At 41.3% G+C, this 11,231-nt stretch overlaps 1 protein-coding gene across 3 annotated transcripts in view; it reads right to left on the reverse strand.

Annotated features, from left to right (window-relative positions):
• ARMC3 (armadillo repeat containing 3) overlaps positions 1-9,408 on the reverse strand; it is a 641,613-nt gene extending 632,205 nt beyond the window's left edge. For all 3 annotated transcript variants that reach the window (XM_029588706.1, XM_029588705.1, XM_029588707.1), the window contains exon 1: positions 9,309-9,408. The gene's annotated coding sequence lies outside the window, so the exon portion shown is untranslated. The remainder of the gene's footprint in view (positions 1-9,308) is intronic.
• Positions 9,409-11,231: the final 1,823 nt, after the last annotated feature.

Genomic DNA, 11,231 nt, shown 5'->3' on the forward strand with positions numbered 1-11,231 from the left:
AATCATTATCCATAAAAACATTCTCTGGAACGGTATCTCCCCAACATACTCAGTCACTCAGCAGTGCATGGTTCGGAGAAATGTATCCTTGAAGGATACTAATGAAACAGGAGAGTTAGGGCATCCCAACAGAGAGGTTCCATTTAAAGCAAACATATTCCATATGCCTATATGTAAAAAATCACCAAAGCTAATGATTTCCAAATTATCCCAAACAACTGAAAAGCAGGTTGTTGAAACAAACAAAAAACACACTTTGAAATGTCTGTATGCCAATGCCAGAAGTCTAAGAAGTAAGATGGGAGAGAGTTAGAGTGTATAGCAGCAAATGATGAGATTGACATAATTGGCATCACAGAGACTTGGTGGAAGGAGGATAACCAATGGGACAGTGCTATAACAGGGTACAAATTATATCGCAATGTTAGGGAGGCTCAACTTGGTGGGGGTGTGGCACTTTATGTTCGGGAGGGTATAGAGTCCAACAGGATAAAGATCATACAAAAGACTAAAAGCTCAGTAGAATCTATATGGGTAGAAATCCCATGTGTGTAGGGTAAGAGTATAGTGATAGGAGTATACTACCGTCCACTTGGACAAAATGGTCAGACAGATGACGAAATACTAAGAAAAATCAGGGAAGCAAACCAATTTGGCAGTGCAGTAATAATGGGAGAAACCACACGGGAATGAAAAGCTTGTAACTCAATTAAATTGATGCCCGAGGTGATGTGCCACACGTGCCGCGGTATTTAAAAAAAATCTTTAAATAAATAAACGAACTAATAACTGGAAGGGGGACAATAAGTAAAGCTGCAGCTCTAACACTAAACTTTCAAAAGGGAAACTTTGATAAAATGAGGAAAATAGAAAAAAACTGAAAGGTGCAGCTGCAAAGGTTAAAAGTGTTCAACAGGCTTGGACATTGTTTAAAAATACAATCCTAGAGGTGCAGTCCATATGTATTCCACACATTAAGAAAGGTGGAAAGAAGGCAAAATGATTACCATCACGGTTAAAAGGTGAGGTGAAAGAGGCTATTTTAGCCAAAAAAAATCCTTCAAAAATTGGAAGAAGAAGGATCCATCTGAAGAAAATAGGATAAAACATAAGCATTGTCAAGTTAAGAGTAAAACATTGATAAGACAGGCGAAGAGAGAATTTGAAAGGAAGTTGGCCATAGAGGGAAAAACTCATAATAAAAACTTTTTTAAATATATCCGAAGCAAGAAATCTGTGAGGGAGTCAGTTGGACCATTAGATGATCAAGGGGTTAAAGGGGCTCTTAGGGAAGATAAGGCCATTGCAGAAAGACTAAATGAATTCTTTGCTTCCGTGTTTACTAATGAAGATGTTGGGGAGATACCAGTTCCGGAGATGGTTTTCAGGGGTGATGAGTCAGATGAACTGAACGAAATCACTGTGAACATGAAGATGTAGTAGGCCAATTTGACAAAATAAAGAGTAGCAAATCACCTGGACCGGAAGGTATGCATCCTAGGGTACTGAAGGAACTAAAAAATGAAATTTCTGATCTATTAGTTAAAATTTGTAACCTAACATTAAAATCATCCATTGTACCTGAAGACTGTAGGCTGGCCAATGTAACCCCAATATTTAAAAAAGGCTCCAGGGGTGATCCGATAACTATAGACCAGTGAGCCTGACTTCAGTGCTGGGAAAAATAGTGGAAACTATTCTCAAGATCAAAATCGTAGAGCATATAGAAAGACATAGTTTAATGGAACACAGTCAACATGGACTTACCCAAGGGAAGTCTTGCCTAACAAATCTGCTTCATTTTTTTGAAGGGGTTAAAAAACATGTGAATAAAGGTGAACCGGTAGATGTTGTGTATTTGGATTTTCAGAAGGCGTTTGAAAAAGTCCCTCATGAGAGGCTTCTACGAAAACTAAAAAAACATGCGATAGGAGGCAATGTCCTTTCATGGATTACAAACTGGTTAAAAGACAGGAAACAGAGAGTAGAATTAAATGGTCAATTTTCTCAGTGGAAAAGGGTAAACAGTGGAGTGCCTCAAGGATCTGTACTTGGACCAGTGCTTTTCAATATATATAAAAATGATCTGGAAAGGAATACGACGAGTGAGGTTATCAAATTTGGGGATGATACAAAATTATTTAGAGTAGTTAAATCACAAGCGGACTGTGATACATTACAGGAGGACCTTGCAAGACTGGAAGATTGGGCATCCAAATGGCAAATGAAATTTAATGTGGACAAGTGCAAGGTGTTCCATATAGGGAAAAATAACCCTTGCTGTAGTTACACGATGTTAGGTTCCATATTAGGAGCTACCACCCAGGAAAAAGATCTAGGCATCATAGTGGATAATACTTTAAAATCGTCAGCTCAGTGTGCTGCAGCAGTAAAAAAAAAAGCAAACAGAATGTTAGGAATTATTAGGAAGGGAATGGTTAATAAAACGGAAAATGTCATAATGCCTCTATATCGCTCCATGGTGAGACCGCATCTTGAATACTGTGTACAATTCTGGTCGCCACATCTCAAAAAAGATATAGTTGCGATGGAGAAGGTACAGAGAAGGGCAACCAAAATGATAAAAGGGATGGAACAGCTCCCCTATGAGGAAAGACTGAAGAGGTTAGGGCTGTTCAGCTTGGAGAAGAGAAGGCTGAGGGGGGATATGATAGAGGTCTTTAAGATCATGAGAAGTCTTGAACGAGTAGATGTGACTCGGTTATTTACACTTTCGAATAATAGAAGGACTAGGGGGCATTCCATGAAGTTAGCAAGTAGCACATTTAAGACTAATGAGAGAAAATTCTTTTTCACTCAACGCACAGTGAAGCTCTGAAATTTGTTGCAAGAGGATGTGGTTAGTGCAGTTAGTGTAGCTGGATTCAAAAAAGGTTTGGATGGGTTCTTGGAGGAGAAGTCCATTAATGGCTATTAATCAAGTTTACATAGGGAATAGCTACTGCTATTAATTGCATCAGTAGCATGGGATCTTCAGATGGATCCTTCTTCCAAGTTTTTAATGTGGACAAGTGCAAGGTGTTGCATATAAGGAAAAATAACTTTTGCAGTATTTACACGATGTTAGGTTCTATATTAGGAGCTACCACCCAGGAAAAAGATCTAGGCATCATAGTGGATAATACTTTAAAATCGTCAGCTCAGTGTGCTGCAGCAGTCAAAAAAGCAAACAGAATTATTAGGAAGGGAATGGTTAATAAAACGGAAAATGTCATAATGCCTCTATATCGCTCCATGGTGAGACCACACCTTGAATACCATGTATAATTCTGGTCACCGCATCTCAAAAAAGATATAGTTGCGATGGAGAAGGTACAGAGAAGGGCAACCAAAATGATATAGGGGATGGAACAGCTCCCCTACAAGGAAAGGCTGAAGAGGTTAGGGCTGTTCAGCTTGGAGAAGAGACGGCTGAGGGAGGATATGATAGAGGTCTTTAAGATCATGAAAGGTCTTGAACGAGTAGATGTGACTCGGTTATTTACACTTTCGAATAATAGAAGGACTAGGGGGCATTCCATGAAGTTAGCAAGTAGCACATTTAAGATTTGGATAAGTTCTTGGAGGAGAAGTCCATTAACGGCTATTAATCAAGTTTACTTAGGGAATAGCCACTGCTATTAATTACATCAGTAGCATGGGATCTTATTGTTTGGATAATTGCCAGCTTCTTGTGGCCTGGTTTGGCCTCTGTTGGAAACAGGATGCTGGGCTTCATGGACCCTTGGTCTGACCCAGCATGGCAATTTCTTTTGTTCTTAGTAAACACCGAAGCAAAGAAATCATTTAATCTTTCTGCGATGGCCTTATCTTCTTTAAGTGCCCCTTTAACCCCTCGATCATCTAACGGTCCAACTGACTCCCTCACAGGCTTTATGCTCGGATATATTTTAAAAAGTTTTTACTGTGAGTTTTTGCCTCCTCGGCCAACTTCTTTTCAAATTCTCTCTTAGCCTGTCTTATCAATGTCTTACATTTAACTTGCCAACGCTTATACACAAGGCCGGTGCAAGGGTATTAGGCACCCTAGGTAAACCTTACAGTCTGGCGCCCCCCTCCCCATACACAATTTTAAATTATGCATTTCTAACATATTTTACATGAAAAATGACATTGTAAGGTAAAATTAATATATAAGTTGTTGTGATAATTTCATGTACGGTTGTGATGCCAACAAGAAAACGTTGCATCTTGGAATTCATATGGCCTCATACCTATTATGATATATTTCGGCATGGTCCTCCCGTAGCAACACAATACTATCTGCCAACACTCAAAGAATAACAACCCTACCTATGAAAAAGAATACCAAAAATATTACACCAGAATCTAAAATATCAATACACCTCCTATCAGGAAAACAGAACAGGCTAAGCTACTACAAATCCCTACAGAGAAACCACATGCTAAAAGAATGCTTCATCTCAGTCTTTGCTTGCAGAACACAAACCCTCACCAAATACAGAATAAAGCCACATAAAGTATAAATAGAAATGTGGAGACAAAAACTGAACTGTAAAACGCATCACGCCAGACTCTATACAGTGTACCAATGGAAAAACAAGAATTTCATCATTTCTCGTGAAACAAATCAATAAAATAAAGATATATAAATCATTAATCATAATTATAAAATCATACAAATAAAATAATTTCAAAACAGCTGATGAATAGAATATCCAATAATTAAAGACTCATGCAAATTTTGAAAGCTTTACCAAACACCAATAAAATTTTTCAAACAGCAGACACATCACATATTACCCAATAATTAAAATGATAGTCAATCAAGAAAAATGAACTTAAAAAGCCACCTTTACTTACCCTCTCCAGCAGTTCTCCTACTCCTTTCCCTTGCAGGCCATACCAGAAGCAGTAGTAGCTGCTGACGCTGTCCTCACAGACCTCTTCCTTAGGGATCACAACCAGTCTCTTCTCTCTCTCTCACACACACACCAGTCACACCCTCAGGACCAGTTTCTGTCTCTCACACACCAATCATCTCCTCAACCAGTCTCTCTCTCACAAACACACACCAGTCACCTCCCTGATCAGCCTCTCTCACACATACACAGTCACCTCTCTGGCCAGTCTCTCTCAATCACACATGCTCTCGCTCTCTCTTACTTACACACAGGCTTTCAATCACACACATGCCCTATATTACTTACACACAAGCTCTCAATCACACACATGCCCTCTCTCACAGCCACAAGCCAGCCAAAAACATCCTCCATCTCTCTCGCACACACACATTGACGCACAGAAGCACCCTCCCTGACTCACATATACACCACACACATACAGAAGCACCCTCCCTGACTCACATATACATCACACACACATACAGAAGCACCCTCCCTGTCTCACATACATATTACACTCTCATGAAAGCACCTTGCTTTCAGACTTGCAGCATTTTTCACTTTTATTAAAAGTGAAAGTGATGCTCCCAACCATTAAATAAGAAAACCACATTCCTATCAAAAGACGAAATGACACCCTTCCTTCAGGTTCTGTCCTCCCAAGGGACAGCCACCCACACAGTACAGCTTCTCTTGTTTTACACTTCCAGGCAATAAAGCAAATGTCTTTCTTCAAACTATCATTGTTAAAAAATACCATTCTAGAAGCACAGTCCAGATGTATTCCACACATTAAGAAAGGTGGAAAGAAGGCAAAACGATTACCGGCATGGTTAAAAGGGGAGGTGAAAGAAGCTATTTTAGCCAAAAGATCTTCATTCAAAAATTGGAAGAAGGATCCAACAGAAGAAAATAGGATAAAGCATAAACACTGGCAAGTTAAATGTAAGACATTGATAAGACAGGCTAAGAGAGAATTTGAAAAGAAGTTGGCTGTAGAGGCAAAAACTCACAGTAAAAACTTTTTTAAATATATCCGAAGCAGAAAGCCTGTGAGGGAGTCAGTTGGACCGTTAGATGATCGAGGGGTTAAAGGGGCACTTAGAGAAGATAAGGCCATCGCGGAAAGATTAAATGATTTCTTTGCTTCGGTGTTTACTGAAGAGGATGTTGGGGAGGTACCCGTAATGGAGAAGGTTTTCATGGGTAATGATTCAGATGGACTGAATCAAATCACGCTGAACCTAGAAGATGTGGTAGGCCTGATTGACAAACTGAAGAGTAGTAAATCACCTGGACCGGATGGTATACACCCCAGAGTTCTGAAGGAACTAAAAAATGAAATTTCAGACCTATTAGTAAAAATTTGTAACTTATCATTAAAATCATCCATTGTACCTGAAGACTGGAGGATAGCAAATGTAACCCCAATATTTAAAAAGGGATCCAGGGGCGATCCGGGAAACTACAGACCGGTTAGCCTGACTTCAGTGCCAGGAAAAATAGTGGAAAGTGTTCTAAACATCAAAATCACAGAACATATAGAAAGACATGGTTTAATGGAACAAAGTCAGCATGGCTTTACCCAGGGCAAGTCTTGCCTCACAAATCTGCTTCACTTTTTTGAAGGAGTTAATAAACATGTGGATAAAGGTGAACTGGTAGATATAGTATACTTGGATTTTCAGAAGGCGTTTGACAAAGTTCCTCATGAGAGGCTTCTTGGAAAAGTAAAAAGTCATGGGATAGGTGGCGATGTCCTTTCGTGGATTGCAAACTGGCTAAAAGACAAGAAACAGAGAGTAGGATTGAATGGGCAATTTTCTCAGTGGAAGGGAGTGGACAGTGGAGTGCCTCAGGGATCTGTATTGGGACCCTTAGTGTTCAATATATTTATAAATGATCTGGAAAGAAATACGACGAGTGAGATAATCAAATTTGCAGATGACACAAAATTGTTCAGAGTAGTTAAATCACAAGCAGATTGTGATAAATTGCAGGAAGACCTTGTGAGACTGGAAAATTGGGCATCCAAATGGCAGATGAAATTTAATGTGGATAAGTGCAAGGTGATGCATATAGGGAAAAATAACCCATGCTATAATTACACAATGTTGGGTTCCATATTAGGTGCTACAACCCAAGAAAGAGATCTAGGTGTCATAGTGGATAACACATTGAAATCGACGGTGCAGTGTGCTGCGGCAGTCAAAAAAGCAAACAGAATGTTGGGAATTATTAGAAAAGGAATGATGAATAAAACGGAAAATGTCATAATGCCTCTGTATCGCTCCATGGTGAGACCGCACCTTGAATACTGTGTACAATTCTGGTCGCCGCATCTCAAAAAAGATATAATTGCGATGGAGAAGGTACAGAGAAGGGCTACCAAAATGATAAGGGGAATGGAACAACTCCCCTATGAGGAAAGACTAAAGAGGTTAGGACTTTTCAGCTTGGAGAAGAGACGACTGAGGGGGGATATGATAGAGGTGTTTAAAATCATGAGAGGTCAAGAAAGGGTAGATGTGAATCGGTTATTTACTCTTTCGGATAGTAGAAAGACTAGGGGGCACTCCATGAAGTTAGCATGGGGCACATTTAAAACTAATCGGAGAAAGTTCTTTTTTACTCAACGCACAATTAAACTCTGGAATTTGTTGCCAGAGAATGTGGTTCGTGCAGTTAGTATAGCTGTGTTTAAAAAAGGATTGGATAAGTTCTTGGAGGAGAAGTCCATTACCTGCTATTAAGTTCACGTAGAGAATAGCCACTGCCATTAGCAATGGTTACATGGAATAGACTTAGTTTTTGGGTACTTGCCAGGTTCTTATGGCCTGGATTGGCCACTGTTGGAAACAGGATGCTGGGCTTGATGGACCCTTGGTCTGACCCAGTATGGCATGTTCTTATGTTCTTATCAGTCGTATGATTATTCATGTGGGTGATATGGAACAGAAAGACATCCTTAGTCAGCTTCCCTTTTAAATGGGAAGATTCCAGTCTTAGTCATTGAAAAATATACATTTTCTAAAGGCTTAAAAAAAAAATAAAAAGCAAAACCATTTCAGGTTCTATTCTAGTCTTCATGCTTAAATTATGCTTCAAAAAAAAAAAAAAAACAAAACCCCACTTGGCATCAGTATCTTAAATTTGTGATTTTGCTGAGATGAACATTTTAAATACTTTAATTTTTTTTTGCTTTAGTATTTGTCTCTACCCACTTTAAGTTAAATATTATTTTCCGGAAGAGGGATGCTTAAAATTTAGTAATTTCATCTTTCATCCAACTTTTTTTTTAATTTTATGCAAGGTCCTCCTGAAGGTGAATGAACCAGGCTCTCCGGTATCACCCTCAGCCTTGGGCAGCCACAGGGTCCTCAACCCTCTGCTCCGGAGCCTCTACTACCAGGGAGGGATGGCCCCACCAGGACCTGGCAACCCCCGAGGCTGAAAAGGGATCTGTTCTTTTCAAACCTATCCCTTCTTTTTTTTTTTTTTAAACTGGGATCTGCCAGGAAAAATTCCAAAATCCAAACTAAAACCTAACACTATATACCATACTAAAGGGTTGTACCTCTACCATCAGCTGGAGACAGAGAAATACTAACAGACTCTAGGTGGCACCTCATTGGTATAGGACGGAGTCCGTTCTCCATCTGCTGGAGGGGAGGCAAAACCCAGGAGTTTGGACTGATCAGGGTAGGTACAGGGAAAAAAATGTTTGTAAATGTCTTGCAGGCAGCCAGGTTAGGAAAATGAATGCACAGTTTACCAGGGTCCATTTTTTCTAGCCTGTGGCTGTGCATGGAAAACGGAGGCTCATAAAATTGAGCATTCATCTCCTAACCTGCGCGCCCGATGCCGAGGAAGCGCTAGGGACGCACAATTTCCCCTTAGGCCTCCTATTTAATACAGGTGCTCACAGCCCTGGATAGGTGGATGGGCGCGTTAGGAAAGAGGGCGCTCGTTTCCCGCGCGGATATTGCATCGGTCTGAAGGAGACTCCACTAAAGGGGGCAGAGCGTGTTTCATGGCACCAGCCACAAAACAACCGATAGCACCACATGTGCTCTTTTCGGGATCCAAGGTACTGTAGAAAGGTAAATATACTATTACATTTATGCTCCCACTGGATTTTCTGCAAGTTTAGACTAGATCCCGTACAGTTTCTCGCAAAAACTATTCAAGGAATGTATAAGTAAGTTGAATAAAAAGGTTTCACTTTTTTTGTTGTTCCATTTTCGTGCTTCAGAAATTCAGAGATCCTTCTTTGCAACTGCTTTACCCAGTATTATTCCCCCTGTTTCTCTGTCACGCTAATGAAATAAAATGTTTTAAAGCTCTTAGCTAATTAACACAAACAAGCAGAAGTGCAGTTCCAAAAGTGCTAGCACCGTAGCCCCAGCGCCGGCTTCTCACCTGGCAGAGGAACAGACCGGCCTCCGGCTGCCCAACCGCAAAGCACTTGCTGTTTATCCGGTTGCTAGGAAACGTGGAGCACGCTCAGCGTCAGACGCACTCTAAGTCGAGCGGGTCAGATGTGGGCGGGAGCGCGGGTTTAACCAGAACGGAAAAGGCGGGCCTGAAGTTGGAAAGAAATCAGGGGGCCATGCCAGTGTTGCGAAGTGGGCGGTTTTCTCGCCAAATTGGGCTTCTTTTTAAATTTATTGGCGGGTTTTTTTTTTTTTCTGCGACGGATTGTTTTCACTGCCCTTTCTCTTACTGCCACATTTAGCTCTCGCTGACTTCAAGGAAAGGGAAGTAGTGCAATAGACCTTCGTACGGAATGTGCTGTAATCTAACTGCTGCTTTCGGTCCTGCACTAATTTTGCGCATGCTCCCTGACAGGCTGTAGCTGCTCTTTCTGTTGCTCGCGTTGGAAATTTCCTCACTTTGGGGTAGATTTTAAAAAGCATTTACTCGAGCAAAACTGGTTTTTGCTCGAGTAAATACACTTTACTCAAGTAAGTGGGCTTTTCAAAATTGCTACAATATATGCCATTGAATTGTCCATAGGATTTACTCAAGTAAGTGCACTTTACTCGAGTAAATAGCTTTTGAAAATTGCTACGATAGTATGTCACATTTACATGCGTAACTCCTTTGAAAATGACCCCCTTTATTATTTATGTATTTATTTATATAGCTCTTTAAAGAAGTAAGCAAGCTCTGAGTAACAATGTTGGCGCAGCTAAAAATAACTAGAGGGTGGTAAGAACTATTTAACCATCTTTCGATAATTATGTGTCCAGGCCTGGTTTTATACTTGTGTCTGCCTAGGTGCCAGATATTGAAGGTGCCCAAATCCAGGCCAAAGAGAAAAATGTTGTGCTGTCTTTAGAACCATGGGCCAGCACAGGTTCAATACTGTGACTTTGTGTGTATGGGCACTAAAATCTTAAATCTGACCCTAACTGTGTCATGGTGTAAATATGTGTACCATGCTCCCCCAGCACTGTTAGGGGGGGGGGGGGGGAGTGGGATAACATACTTGCCTGAGGCCCATTTAAGTTGGAAAAACCAAGTTGCTTAGGAAGAAGTGAAACAAAGAAGATTCTGTGACAGTAAGAAGCAGTCTGATCTGGGTTGAATATGTATTTTATTCTGATGTTTTTAATACTTTGTTGTAAATTGTTTGATCTTGAACTTTATTCAAAGAAGGTGGTATATAAATGTAAGTGACCCTTGGGGAGAGGCCACATTCCCATTCCTTTAGAGCCCTGGACACAGGATGGGAAAAAGAGAAAACCACTGCTGTGTCCAATGGAATGGAGGCAGGAAACTCATACAAGGAGTGATGGATTCATAGCCACACAAAACCAGTTCAAAAGAATTCAGTTTATAAAACTGTGGCGTAGCCACGGCCCTCCCACTTTAGGATATGGCACACCCAATCAGCACTGCCTAGTGACCCAAGAAGAGAGTCTCTGTTGCAGGGCTGCCGTGGAAAGGCCCAGTACTGCTGGGTATACACACCAAGAGGAGCTACAGCCGAAGAGAGGAGGAGATCTAAGAGGCCGGTGGAAGCACTAGGCGAAATAGTCCTGGGCCAGGGGCGCTGCGAGCAGTGGTATCCCAAGGGGAGCCAATAGACCCGGGCGCAGGGAGGCTCATGCGGCCGCCGATGGACCGCATTCCACTGGCGGCTGAGCAGCGACACATACCGTAGCAGACAGATCGACAGGGCTGTGGTGGAGCTCACGTCACCACGGCCCGAAGAAAAAAGTCACGTTTAAACGTGCAGGTGCTCTTCCTCCTTCCTGCCTGCGCAGCCCCAGAAGAAAACGTTGCCGAACCGCATGGACAGGAAGGAGGAGGAGCATGAGCGCGTGCAGAAGAGGA

This window comes from Rhinatrema bivittatum, chromosome 2 (genome assembly GCF_901001135.1).
Source record: "Rhinatrema bivittatum chromosome 2, aRhiBiv1.1, whole genome shotgun sequence".
NCBI lineage: Eukaryota > Metazoa > Chordata > Amphibia > Gymnophiona > Rhinatrematidae > Rhinatrema > Rhinatrema bivittatum.